The sequence below is a fragment of the Crotalus tigris genome, unplaced genomic scaffold (genome assembly GCF_016545835.1).
Source record: "Crotalus tigris isolate CLP2741 ecotype Arizona unplaced genomic scaffold, ASM1654583v1 scf7180000017573.2180621, whole genome shotgun sequence".
Lineage (NCBI taxonomy): Eukaryota > Metazoa > Chordata > Lepidosauria > Squamata > Viperidae > Crotalus > Crotalus tigris.
In genome coordinates, this window is record NW_024096483.1 from 2,020,436 (window position 1) to 2,032,934 (window position 12,499).

Sequence of the window (12,499 nt, forward strand, 5' to 3'; positions counted from 1 at the left end):
ATGTTTCTGAGGTTTTCGCGGGTATTTGTATATAGGTCTTTGGTTGTTCGGGTTTTTCTCCCGCTTTGCTGCTCAAAGCATGAAGCTGAAAACACCAGCCTGAAGATGATGAATGGGACTTCGTCGAAACGTCGCCAAGACACTTCCAATTTTACGCGGGAGAAAACCCGAGAACAACCTATATAGACCTACATATATATATATATATATATATATATATATATATATATATATATATATATATATATATATATATATATATATATATATATTTCCAGAATATGGTGTTAAAAGCTAAAAAGCAGCAGCTCTCATAGAACAAGACTGACCAATGGGCCATATTATTTTACATCTAGGTTTTATGGGGAAAATAACATTTTTTAAAATCACATCCTCTTTAGCCCTAGAAAACTCACTAACTCCTATCACATAAGAATATAAAATCATTCTCTTATTCTGTAGGAAATGATTTCATTTCCCTAAACTCTATTCCCAACTTTGGCAACTTTTAGATGTGAGGACTTCAATTTCCAGAAAGTCACAAATGTCATGGACGTTACTGGGAGTCCACACATCTGGACACACTATCCTGAAAGGATAGCCTCTTCCCTATGTTAAATCTCCTTACCAATGCTCCTCAGCAGAACACAATTACAAGAACATGATAAAAAAAATCATTCTTTGGGAGATACAAAGTTTCTACCCACTTTATTAAGAAAGTGCCTCTAAAAATCAAAATCAACTGTGGTAACTAACTGTAGCAAACCTAACGCTGAGAAAATGAGAAACCAATTCAAACCCAGATGGACGGATTATATTATGTATGCTTCAAGACAATTCACATTAGCTGTAAGTAAGTAGACTAGAAGACTCCCTGGACAAAGACATACTAGCTGATTCAAAGTTTGATTTTAATAGGTATAGAGAAACTGGGTTGTATGTCATTTTTTCTGCTTAAGAACTTGCAATGCTTGGTTGAATAAAAGTATATGATGAAGAAAGGTTTCAATTTTTCAACCAGTTCTTCCAGGCATTTGGAAGTGAGCACTGTTGGTTGACTGGTTTGTGGGTTTTTTTTTTATTAATTGTAAGATGGACTGGTCTATGCCAGGGGTCAGCAACCTAAAATGGTGAAAGAGCCACTTGGACCCGTTTCCCTCAAACAAAAAAAAAACTTGGAGCTGCAAAATGTGCGCATGCGCACACACGTAACGGGGCTTGATTCTGAATTGAGTGCACTGACCAAAAAGCGAGGTAAAAATATGGTAAATGAATGACACTTCCCTCCCCAACAATCACAGAGTGGTACTTCATCTCCTCTTGACAATTTGACTAAGACGTGAGGGGCAGCACAAACGATTTCCATGAAATCATTTTCACGGGTATTGCCAGCGCAGAACACGGATAAAGGCCCACCCAGGGAAGACTTACTGCAGGATGAGGCCAAGTGGGGTTTCACCACTTCACTTTGGTAACAGCACGAGATGAAAGCTCCGCTGTGATTTGTGTTCCCCCGTAACTGTGGAGATAATGCCCTGCCTCTTCTCTCCCATGGAATTGCCCCCACTCGCTTCACCCAATCAACGGTCCCTGCGTGACCCCTTCCACAAAAGAGCCGGTTAACAGCCAAGTGCGAGGGATCTTCCCACCCATAGAATGCTTAGGGGGCTTCGTTAATGGTTTTAAACGGTTTAAATTTAATCGACTTTTAAGGGAATTCTCAGCTTCTTAAGGAGCTGATCCTGGGCGGCAGTTATGTATGGGTTAAACGGGCACAATTGACTTGAAGCCCCAGCATCGGCTTGTAATGTTGCCAATGACGGAATCCCTCATTTGCTCTGTGGTTTCAGTGAGGGTTGAGGGGCAACATTATGCATACCTGGGCGGGCAGGCAAGAAAAATCCCGAAAACATGAGGGAACCCTCCGGACCTTCGGTTTTCTTGGCTTGCCAACGAGGCTTGCAAACTCGGCTCCTGCCAGGGAAGCTCCTTCCCCGAAGCATGCAATTGCTCAGAGCCCGTCCCAAAAGGTGCTGCTTCCCTGGCAGGAGCCGAATTTCTTTTGTGAGAAGTTTGAATTGATTGGTTCAACTTTTTTAGTCCTTTTTTTTGGCACTGCACGTGGCTGGGAGCTGCAGGAGACGGCTGAAAGAGCTGCATGCGGCTCCGGAGCCGCAGGTTGCCGACCCGTGGTCTATGCCCTTTCAGACATGAGTCATTGATTGATTGTAGTTGTAATTTCTGTTTTCATTAATTGAATTGTTTTCTGTTTTCTTGTTTGCTGCCCAAAATCCCAGCAGTACAATGGGCAGCTATGTAAACTGTTTAAATAAGTAGGTTAAAAAAGACACAGAAACTCATCACAGATCTGGCTCATTTAAGATGTTTGCTAAATATTGTCTTTAAGGATGCTTTTATGTTAAAGAGCCAAGTAAGTCATTAACTTGATTTTATATTTAAAACTAAAGTAATTATTTTAATCTTGCTTTTCCTTTCCTAACATTTCATTTCCTTTGATTAAAAAAAATAGAGCAGAAAATTACGATGACAGGAAAAGTTAACTTGATTCAAAGTGGGAAATGGAATTTTGCTATACTGATGCAATCAAGTTACTTCCTCCCACTGAGTCAGAAGGTTCCTTTGTAAGTTTCAACCTAAGAAAACTACAACCCAAAGGAATAAGGGTCAAGGTAGAAAGAGGTGGATTACATTCTAACCAGTTTACCCTTTGTTCTACAAGATGTTTTATAGTTGAAGAAAATATCTGTCACCTCCTCTCTGAATATGTTTATAAATTTATTTTAATATTGTGCCTATAAAGTGACTTTGCTCACCCAATGGGCTGCTGAAGAGAAGCAGAGATCCATAATCTTAAAACAGTGTTGAAAAAAAGAAAACGTTGCAACTGCTTGTTTGGGCTGATGTTGCTGAAGTTGGAGTTCCTATCTTTTTTTTTCTTAATGTAATAGGGTGATTTGAATAATTATAAGCAAAGTTATGAGCAAGATCACACTCATCTTGCCTCAAGGATCATTTTTCTGTCTTCAGCTCTAGGATCCTTCCTCTAAACTACATGACACTGGTATAATAGAAGTCAGCCATCAAATAATGGTGTGTGTATGTGTGTGTGCACACACATAATTAATACACACACACAACTTTGATAATGAAGAAACAAACTTAAGCAATAGATTATACTTCAAGATGAGAGTGTGCAACTTCTCTTGGTTTCAGGATATATTATACGACCTGCTAAAACAAAAGTCATCATGGCCAGAATTTCAGTTTTGGATATTTTCAGGGTTTGGAATGTGCATGGAGTGCCTGCAGATAGAATATGGACATCAGTTGTCTGTTCTTATAATTAGCAAGGCTTGCAGAATATGTGTTATGCTTAATATCCCATTTCCCCCATTTGTGTGTTTCTGTGTGGCTTAATTGGTGACCCCCAAAAGCACAATGGAGCCAACTGCAAATTCCAGAGTGTACTTTTTGTACCCCGTTTTAAGATTACATGCCAGGAACTCTTGACAATCTGAAGTTTCTATAAAACAGATTGGAAAACCAAGATGATGACATCTATTTTGCAGTGCCAGGGAATTAGAACATTTATTAATTACTCCTACTCACAAGCACCAATATATTCCATTGTCTTACAAGATTGCTTGTCTGTCTCAATAGGTCACAAAGTGTTGTCACAGTACAGAATCTACACTTGATCATTATATTTGTGATTTTTTTTCTAGGCTTATAGAATATAAGACCTTTTTTTCTTCCTCTTGATCTATGTGGTTGCTAGGAATGAAAAATGACCTGGTGGCACATAATCAATCAAAAAGAGTTCAATGAGGAAAAGAAGGAACGGTGCAGTTCACCATCTTCTCCTTCTGTATCAATCCTTCTTTGAATAGGTGAATTCTAGAATGTTGGCCAATGTTAAAACAAAGATGCCTTGGGTCTAAAACCATGATAAATGAGAAAAGATGCTCTATATCTATATGGCCAGTGTGTTGGTTTTTTTCAAGTAACCTTCCATCACTGTTAAAAAGGTAGAGTTTCAGGGAAAAGAATTCAGAATGGATTCAGATGCTGCTTCCCTTCCTTTTTCCAGAACCACAAAGCCAGGTTTCCCGGGGTGTGTCCTGATTAGCAATAAAAAGGGGAAAGCATGATCCAAGTTAATTTTCCAGTACTAAAAGGAAATGGTGTTTCCTGTATTATACAAAACTGGTGCCAATAAGACTGACACAAGAATCTATTGTCCTTTTTAACAAAGACATGGTAAGAAAGGATGCCTGTGAAAATAGACCACTGCAACAGGGAACTTTTGATCTTGAGAATAAAAACGCATGCACATTGGGAGACAAAACTGGAGGATACACCCATCCAATTTGTAGAGCAGTCACTAACAGTGACTACTTGCTCAATGCATTACAAGAATGATTAACAATGTAACTCTATGATGTAGCTACAATATTCAGAAATAATATTCAGTTCATTGGGTTCACTTCCAGGTAAATGCTTTCTAATTTCATCTGATTTCACATTTTGGAATATTTTCCCATATTTCATCTGATATTCTAATAAAAGAAAAGAACAGATAAAAGATAAGAAAATCCAAGATTTCTCATATAGTCACTACTGATATCATTTTCTTGGTTAAATGAACAGAATTTTAACAGATTTCCTGCTTCTGCCATGTACACAATTTTAAGTATATGTCTAAAAAAAAACCTACACAAAAATATTTTTTGTTCTTTAAATATTCTTCAAGATTCTTTCAAGATGCTTTAATTGCAATATAATGTTGACTTGGGAAAAATATATAAAATAGAATAAAGATTTCAAATAAAATTACATATTGTCCTCTGGAGAGTTTCTGTGAAGTTAGAGGGAGAAAAATATGTCTTAGTTATTTGACACCTAAAATCCCCATTCGGTTCTTTTGAATTCTTAGTTGATGAATTAATTGGTGACACATCAACTTTTTTCTATTTTGTTTATTCCTTTAGGTTTGCTTTCTCTATTGTGATAACAGGAAATAGAAAAGAAAAACATCAAAATGGTCCTACCTTTTACAATTGCATATTAAATTCTACATTATCTTCTGCAGATCCATAAAAGATACCTAAACAGATTGCCTAATGTTTTAATCATATTATTTAAAGAATTGACTCAGGCAGTTGTTTCACTGAGTGGACCCAGGTCATGTAAAAGCTTAAACCTAAAATCATAACATAAATAATATATTCAAAAAACCCCTATATTATTGGACCATAATAATAACTGCTCCCAAATAGTTAATTCTGCACAAAATTATTTCTTTGTTGGTTTACTACATCTTCAAAAGAACGGGCTATGGTTCAGACTCAGGACTCTGAGAAGAAGAGAAAAGAAATTGAAGAGGATAAATTCATGAGAGGAAAGAATGTTTCCTAAACTGCCTTTTGAAACACCGCGGCTCTTCTTCAGATGTTACTTATCTTTTCCTGTTAAGAAATGTCTAATGCTTGTGTCTGTTAGAGTGTTATGCATCCTGTGGTGTGATCATCAATCCAGGCCATATTTCTTCACAGATGCACTGGAATTCCACTCATTCTTTTAAACCACACAGATAATATAGGAAAATATGAGTGTGTAAGTGCAGGACATATAGTACCCATAGAGATAATTGGTCTTTCCGTGGTAGATCCAGATAGCACATACTCTAAACTTACCATGTTGATTCTAATATTCAGCTAAACTTATGATGTCACAATTAATTACAAAAGGATTTAGAAAATGTATAGTGCATATTAGCATGTACTGTTATTTCATTTAAGAAAGATTTTCCTAGAGTGCACGTTCTCTGGTACTAATAAATATTAAATTACTGTAGGTAAAAATAGGATCTTTTTAAAGACCCAGATATATGATTAGAAGGGAAATAATAATACTAAATAGGTAATATATAAAGAAAAATATTAGTATGTAAGAAACTATTGGAAAACTTGAGGGGTCTGAGCGGAAACAGGTCATCCTGGATAAGATATATCTATGCGGTCACTAAAAGTCAACACAAGCTTGATGGCATATAATCAAATCAAACCTTTTTTTTATTACTGCTGTTGTATTAACTAGATAGCTAGTTTTGTGTAATGGTTTATTAACTGGACTAGGAGTTTTAGTCCCCTCTTAGGAATGGAAGGAATCATGGATAATGTGGTGCCAGTCATTCACCCTCAGCCTTAGGAAGAAAACAATAGCAAACCATTTCCAAAAGTGTTGCCAAGAAAATCGCAGATGTCAAGAAGATACTTAAAGGCACATACCCATCTCTTGGTATAATTTTATAAGTTTATCCTCTTTGCTTTCACATATGCAGTGAAAACTATTATTCTTATCTGATCTTTTATAGATTGATGCAGAATTACAAATTCTAGAAAGTCAACAGAAATTTTTGTATATTTAAGGAAGTGTATTATCTGATACGCTCATAAATGAACGAACAATAAGTAATGCAAATTTAAATTTAAAAAGAAGTATATTAGGAGCAGCAAAATTTAAGAACTTTTTTAAACTAAAAATTTTGTTATTCATAAATGATGTGTGAAAGTTACAAAAAATTACTAAATATGAAGTAGAGATATGGAAAGATCTGATCTATGTTTCATCTTTTTTTTCTGTATTCCAGATTTCCTCTATTTCTGGAGTTTGAGATTTAGAGTAACTTCAGTAAAAAAGCATCTCAATTAGACTCACCATTAGGGGAATCTGCTCTGTCTATGCATATGAAATGAAATAATTTCAGCTTGCTGCAGTTCTATCTCACCCAGTTTCTTGCTCAAACCATTGAACTTAAGTTCTGTGAGTTGGAAATAATTTAGGTCTAGATTCATTATAGCCATCTGACTCACATGTGAAGAGTAACTGGTACAAAGCCTCCAACTCTACTCTAGAAAAGTAGAGTAAAACACTGAAAACTTAAAGATGCAAACCAAAATTAAGAACTAAAAGAAGTCATGTCTGTTGAGTAAACCCATCTAAAATATTAGTGTACTTCAAAAGATGCAATTCAGTGTAGAACTATTTCAGATAACTTTGGGGGGATGAACAGCCATCCTCAGGGCAGAATAATAGGTTTTCTTTTTTCCATGTTAGAAGAGACATTCATAAATATAGGAATTTACCTAATAAGAAGCTGCACGTTACTTGTACGGAGGAGTAAGGTGGTAGCTAGATCCATGAAGCTATTCTTCCTGAAGCAGATGCCACTTCCTATTAGTAGATGAAGCAGATGACATTTTTACAAGCTTATTAGAATGAAGTACCATGAAATTATTGCATGCTCTGAAAGTTGCATTTAAAAGTTGATCCATTCAGTTGGTAAGGTTTAAAACAGGATGGTACAAAGATGGTTGATGAGAAATATTGTTTCACTCATTTGTGTGTATGTGTGTATGTATGTGTGTGCATATTCTTTAAATTAGAGGAAGCAAACAAAGTAACAGCATAGTAAGAAAAATGTAATGGAAATAATTTGCCTTTTAGTATTTGACCTTCCATTACTAAAAACAGACACTGTTAGATAAGCATGCACTAGCTCCTGTACCTCTTTTACCCCTCCTGCATATTTCAATATGCATTTATTTTAAACAATTCAAATTGTTGGTTTGAGCTTTCTAAAGCTTCTTCTCTTTCTTACCAATTTCTTGGAATTCTGCTTGTTTAAATCCATGTTCCTCAATCAGAACATATGCAAATATTGCAGAGCTGTGTCAAGCTGTTATTATTCCATTACTCAAAACACCCTTAGAGGATTTTTGAACAATTATCACACTGATGAATAACTTTAAAAAAATCCAAAAAACCCAGACACTTGAAGTACTGCTTGGGCAATTGGTAGACATCAAGGTTCTGCAAGTTCTCCATTTAGCATACTGAGACTTCTAAAAAAGATGGAGAATATAAATAACATCCATATCCCATTGCTGGTTTTTTAAGCATTTATATCCTACTCTTTAGCCTAAAAGTCACTTGTATCATTTCAGGCTGGGTATAGTTCCAATGCCAGGATGGCTGTTTCTAGGGTTATGGAATCCCAATTCTTGCTTGCCATTGCTTCTTCCAAAGGATGCAGAAGATGGCTGCATCTAGCCCTCTTTTCTTATAAAGGTGGTATTACAGCACAGAGCTCCAGTTTCCTTTGAAGCTTTTTTTACAGTTGGTAGATAGGATGTCTCTTTCTGGGCAGTCTATATCCCTTGTTTGTGCTCTGACCTTTACATTCCTATAGCCAGGATGTGCTCACATATGTTGCCCACATAGTTGAAGCACAAGGAATGGCTATTGGAATTTGGGATCCCATCCTGGTATTTCCTGAAAGAAGATGCAAGAGCTTAAAAACTAAGGAACTCCAAATGATCAGTCTTGGTACATGAAGTAAAGAACAATATAAGATGGATTATTGAGGCCATCAAAACAAAGCAAAGGGATATTATAGAAGCAATCTTTTCCAACATCTGGGAACAACTCTGGGCTATGGAGCATTCCACATAAGCTTCTGTAGAAGCAGAGAAGCGCTATGTGTGAATCACAAAGATTGTAATGAAAAATTCTCTTTTGGTGACTTAGTAAATAGTCTTTCTAAGCCAGATTTTGTAGTTTGCAATTTTTATTCTTATAGCTAATTATATTCTAGAGCAAGCAATCTCTGTTTATTAGATTCAGTTTACCAGTTTCATTACCTTAATAAGGTATAAAATATTATTAGGCAATTTGCAGTCTGTGTGTCATTTGTTCAAAAATTTTTCTGCAGTTACTTGACATGGAATCATGCCATTGATACAGGGGGACAGGAGGACACATCTATCATGATTCCACAAAAATAAGACTCATCCAGAAAATAATTCCTAGCCTGATATTTTAGAATGTACCTAATATAGGCCCTACCCCAAAAATAAGCCCGGGGGTGGGTGTGGCCAGCACAGGAAGCAGCAACCGCATGGGGCACAACGGTGTCCACCAGCAGCCGCAGCCCATGCAGCTCAGATAAGTTTGAGTGTGGAGGAACAGGCGGGGGGAGACAGGCAATCTGGATGCTCTGTGCAGCCACCTGGCTCACGGGGGGCTTGCAGGAGGCTTGCCTCCCCCGTGACTTTGCTCAGACTTACCTGCATTGCACCAAGGGGCTGGCTGGCTGCAGCTGCTATCAAACACCATTGGCCCCATGTGCTTGCCACTTATTGTGCACATGCTGAGGGGTGGGGTATCCAGCTGGTGTGATCACCCTGATACCGTGTTTTCCCGAAAATAATCCCTAATGAGTATTTTGGTGTACACACACACACACACACACATATGTTTTCTGAGGTTTTTGCGGGTGTTTGTATGTAGGTCTTTGGTTATTCGGGTTTTCTCCCATGTAAAATTGGAAGTGTCTTAGTGACATTTCGACGAAGTCTCATTCGTCATCTTCAGGCTAGTGCTTGAAACGTCACCAAGACACTTCCAATTTTACATGGGAGAAAACCCGAATAACCAAAGACATATATATATATATATATATATATATATATATATATATATATATATGCTGGAAAATTTGCATAAAAATACGACTCCTGGGCATGTCTATGGTACAAATAAAATACGAACACCAGGAGAGTATAAATATAAAAATATACTTTACTAAAAGCTGCCAAGCTTTCGTTTGGAAACTCCAAACATCATCAGGGCTAAGGAGCCAGTAAACAATGATGACTTAAATGGGTTTTGCTGGCATCTGCACCCGGCTCATGGACCGCGTCACCGGTCCCGGCCGGTTAATTAGTGTTCCAGATGTTTCTTTATTACTCTCCTTACGCTTCCTTCTATGGTTCTTCCGGATCATTCCTTCCACTATCTCATTACTGGTATTCATCTCCTCCACCACCCCTTTATCCTTATTTCCTTCCATAGCACTGACCCTCCTCCCCTTTTTGTTTTCATTCTCCACCCTGGGGGCATCTGTTTCTCCTCTATCAGTGTTACAAGCTTCCCTGGGCTCACAGGCACTCCCCCACACACACGCTTTTCCCAATCCCCTCGCTAGATTTTACGGGCTCCCAAAAATCCACAAGGAAGGCACCCCACTTCGCCCTATCGTGTCATTTATAGGTACCCCTACATCGGGATTAGCGAAGTGGCTTAGCACTCGTCTGGGCCACCTTGTGGAAGGTAGCCCCACAACGGTCAATTCTGCAGAAGAATTCCTCAACAGAATTAAGACCCTTAGGGTGGAGGATGATGAGAGGATGGTATCGTTCGACGTTACCTCCCTCTTCACCTCCATCCCCCAGGACTTAGCTATTTCAGCCCTGGGAGAGCGCTTGAGGAATACAGAAGGGAGCCACCACCAGGACTCCCTTCAGACAGATGACCTCCTGCGATTAGTGGAAATATGTCTTACCACCTATTTCACTTTCCAGGGTACCATCTTCGAACAAGTTAAAGGGACACCTATGGGCTCCCCCATTTCTAGCACTATAGCGGAAATAGTACTCCAACAGCTAGAACACAGGGCTATGGCCTTATACCAACCCAAATTTTGGGTTCGGTACGTGGATGACACGTTTGCAGTTGTTAAAAAACAACATGTAGCTACCTTTATGAGAGTACTTAACTCGATCTGCCCCGACATCCAGTTTACAGTGGAGGAAGAAAAACAAGGTCACCTAGCCTTCCTGGATGTGTCAATATACCGTCAGTTGGATGGGACGTTACTTACAGGGGTGTTTCGTAAACCCACCCACATGGACAGAATACTCCACTATAGGAGCAACCACCCCGTATCTCATAAAGCTAGCTGCATTAAAGCATTGTTTAAGTGCATGGACTCCCACTGCAGCACTGAGGAGTTTAAGAAGAAAGAAAGGCAATACCTTTTCCGGATTTGCCAACGTAATGGGTATCCTTTGAGGTTTATCAGACAGTACGGTCTTACACCCCAGTCCCGGAACAACCAAAAGAGAGAGGAACCATCATTACAAAGAATGCGTGTTTCTTTGCCATATACTAATAACGTCTCAGAAGCAACAGCCAGACTGCTGGCCCCCCATGGAATAGAAGTGGCCCACAGACCCAATCAGACATTACGGTCCAAAGTCGTTCGCCCCAAGGACCCACTCCCTGCCATAGATAGATCAGCAGTAATCTATAAAATCAATTGCAAGAACTGTGATGGCAACTATGTGGGTGAAACAGCTAAGCGTTTAAGATCTCGCTTGCATGAACATCAGTTAGCTATAAGAAGGAGCGAGCAGCATTCTCAATTGTGGATGCATATGGCACAACATGGCCACCAGTTTGACTTTGGGAATGTTCGCATTATGTCTGAGGATGCCACTAAGGGAGGCCGGCTATTGAAAGAGGCGTGGTATTCCAACAAAGATGCGGTTAATCGTCACATTGACTTACATCCAGCACAACAAGCATTGAGGAAATGGGATTTTAAACACCATACCAATTATTATAAGCGGCCTGAACAATGCTTGCACAGCTGTAAATGTGACGGGATACCTGGCCTCCATCCTGAACAGATAGATGGAACTTTGGCCAACCCTCTACACTCCAGGGACACCCTCGTTTCGCCCGATCAACACCAATACCGCTCTAATGAACGTCTGAGGAAGCTACCACTGTCAAACACACATAATCATCCACCGATGGAAGACCTCCCCCTCCCCCAATATCATCATGATAGACTCCCACCCCCAGAACTTAACAACAACTGTGGAGAGTGTGGAAGATCCAGCATGAGGAGCCTGCAGCCTGACGCTGTGGGTAGGGGGGGAAGAAGAACGAAAGCATGGCTCGAATGCCTAGGCATACGGTGAAAGGGAGAGACACGGAATTCTGCCTGGATTCCCTGAAGACAAGGAATACCCCCACCAACAATACAGCCCCCTCCCGGGATGAACACTTTGAAGTCCCCCCAAAGACGAGCACAGAAGAGGGGAGTGAGAACGCGGGGAATCAGAATGCAGAGATCTGGAGACCTGGTGTCCGCCTGAATACCGTTCCTATCAGCAATGGGGAAGAGCGTGCGATAGGGAGGAGGGATGAATTGAGAGACGGGGTAAGCACCCGATCACGCAGCAAACAAATGGAACGGTGGAGAACTGTCGACACGAAGATTGTCAGGACAGAGGAGGAGGGCATAGACCCCCAAATATGTAACACCCATATGAAAGTTACTCATGACAGTGGAAGAGTGAGAAGAAAGGGTGTGGAGCAGGGATTGGGAAAAGCGTGTGTGTGGGGGAGTGCCTGTGAGCCCAGGGAAGCTTGTAACACTGATAGAGGAGAAACAGATGCCCCCAGGGTGGAGAATGAAAACAAAAAGGGGAGGAGGGTCAGTGCTATGGAAGGAAATAAGGATAAAGGGGTGGTGGAGGAGATGAATACCAGTAATGAGATAGTGGAAGGAATGATCCGGAAGAACCATAGAAGGAAGCGTAAGGAGAGTAATAAAGAAACA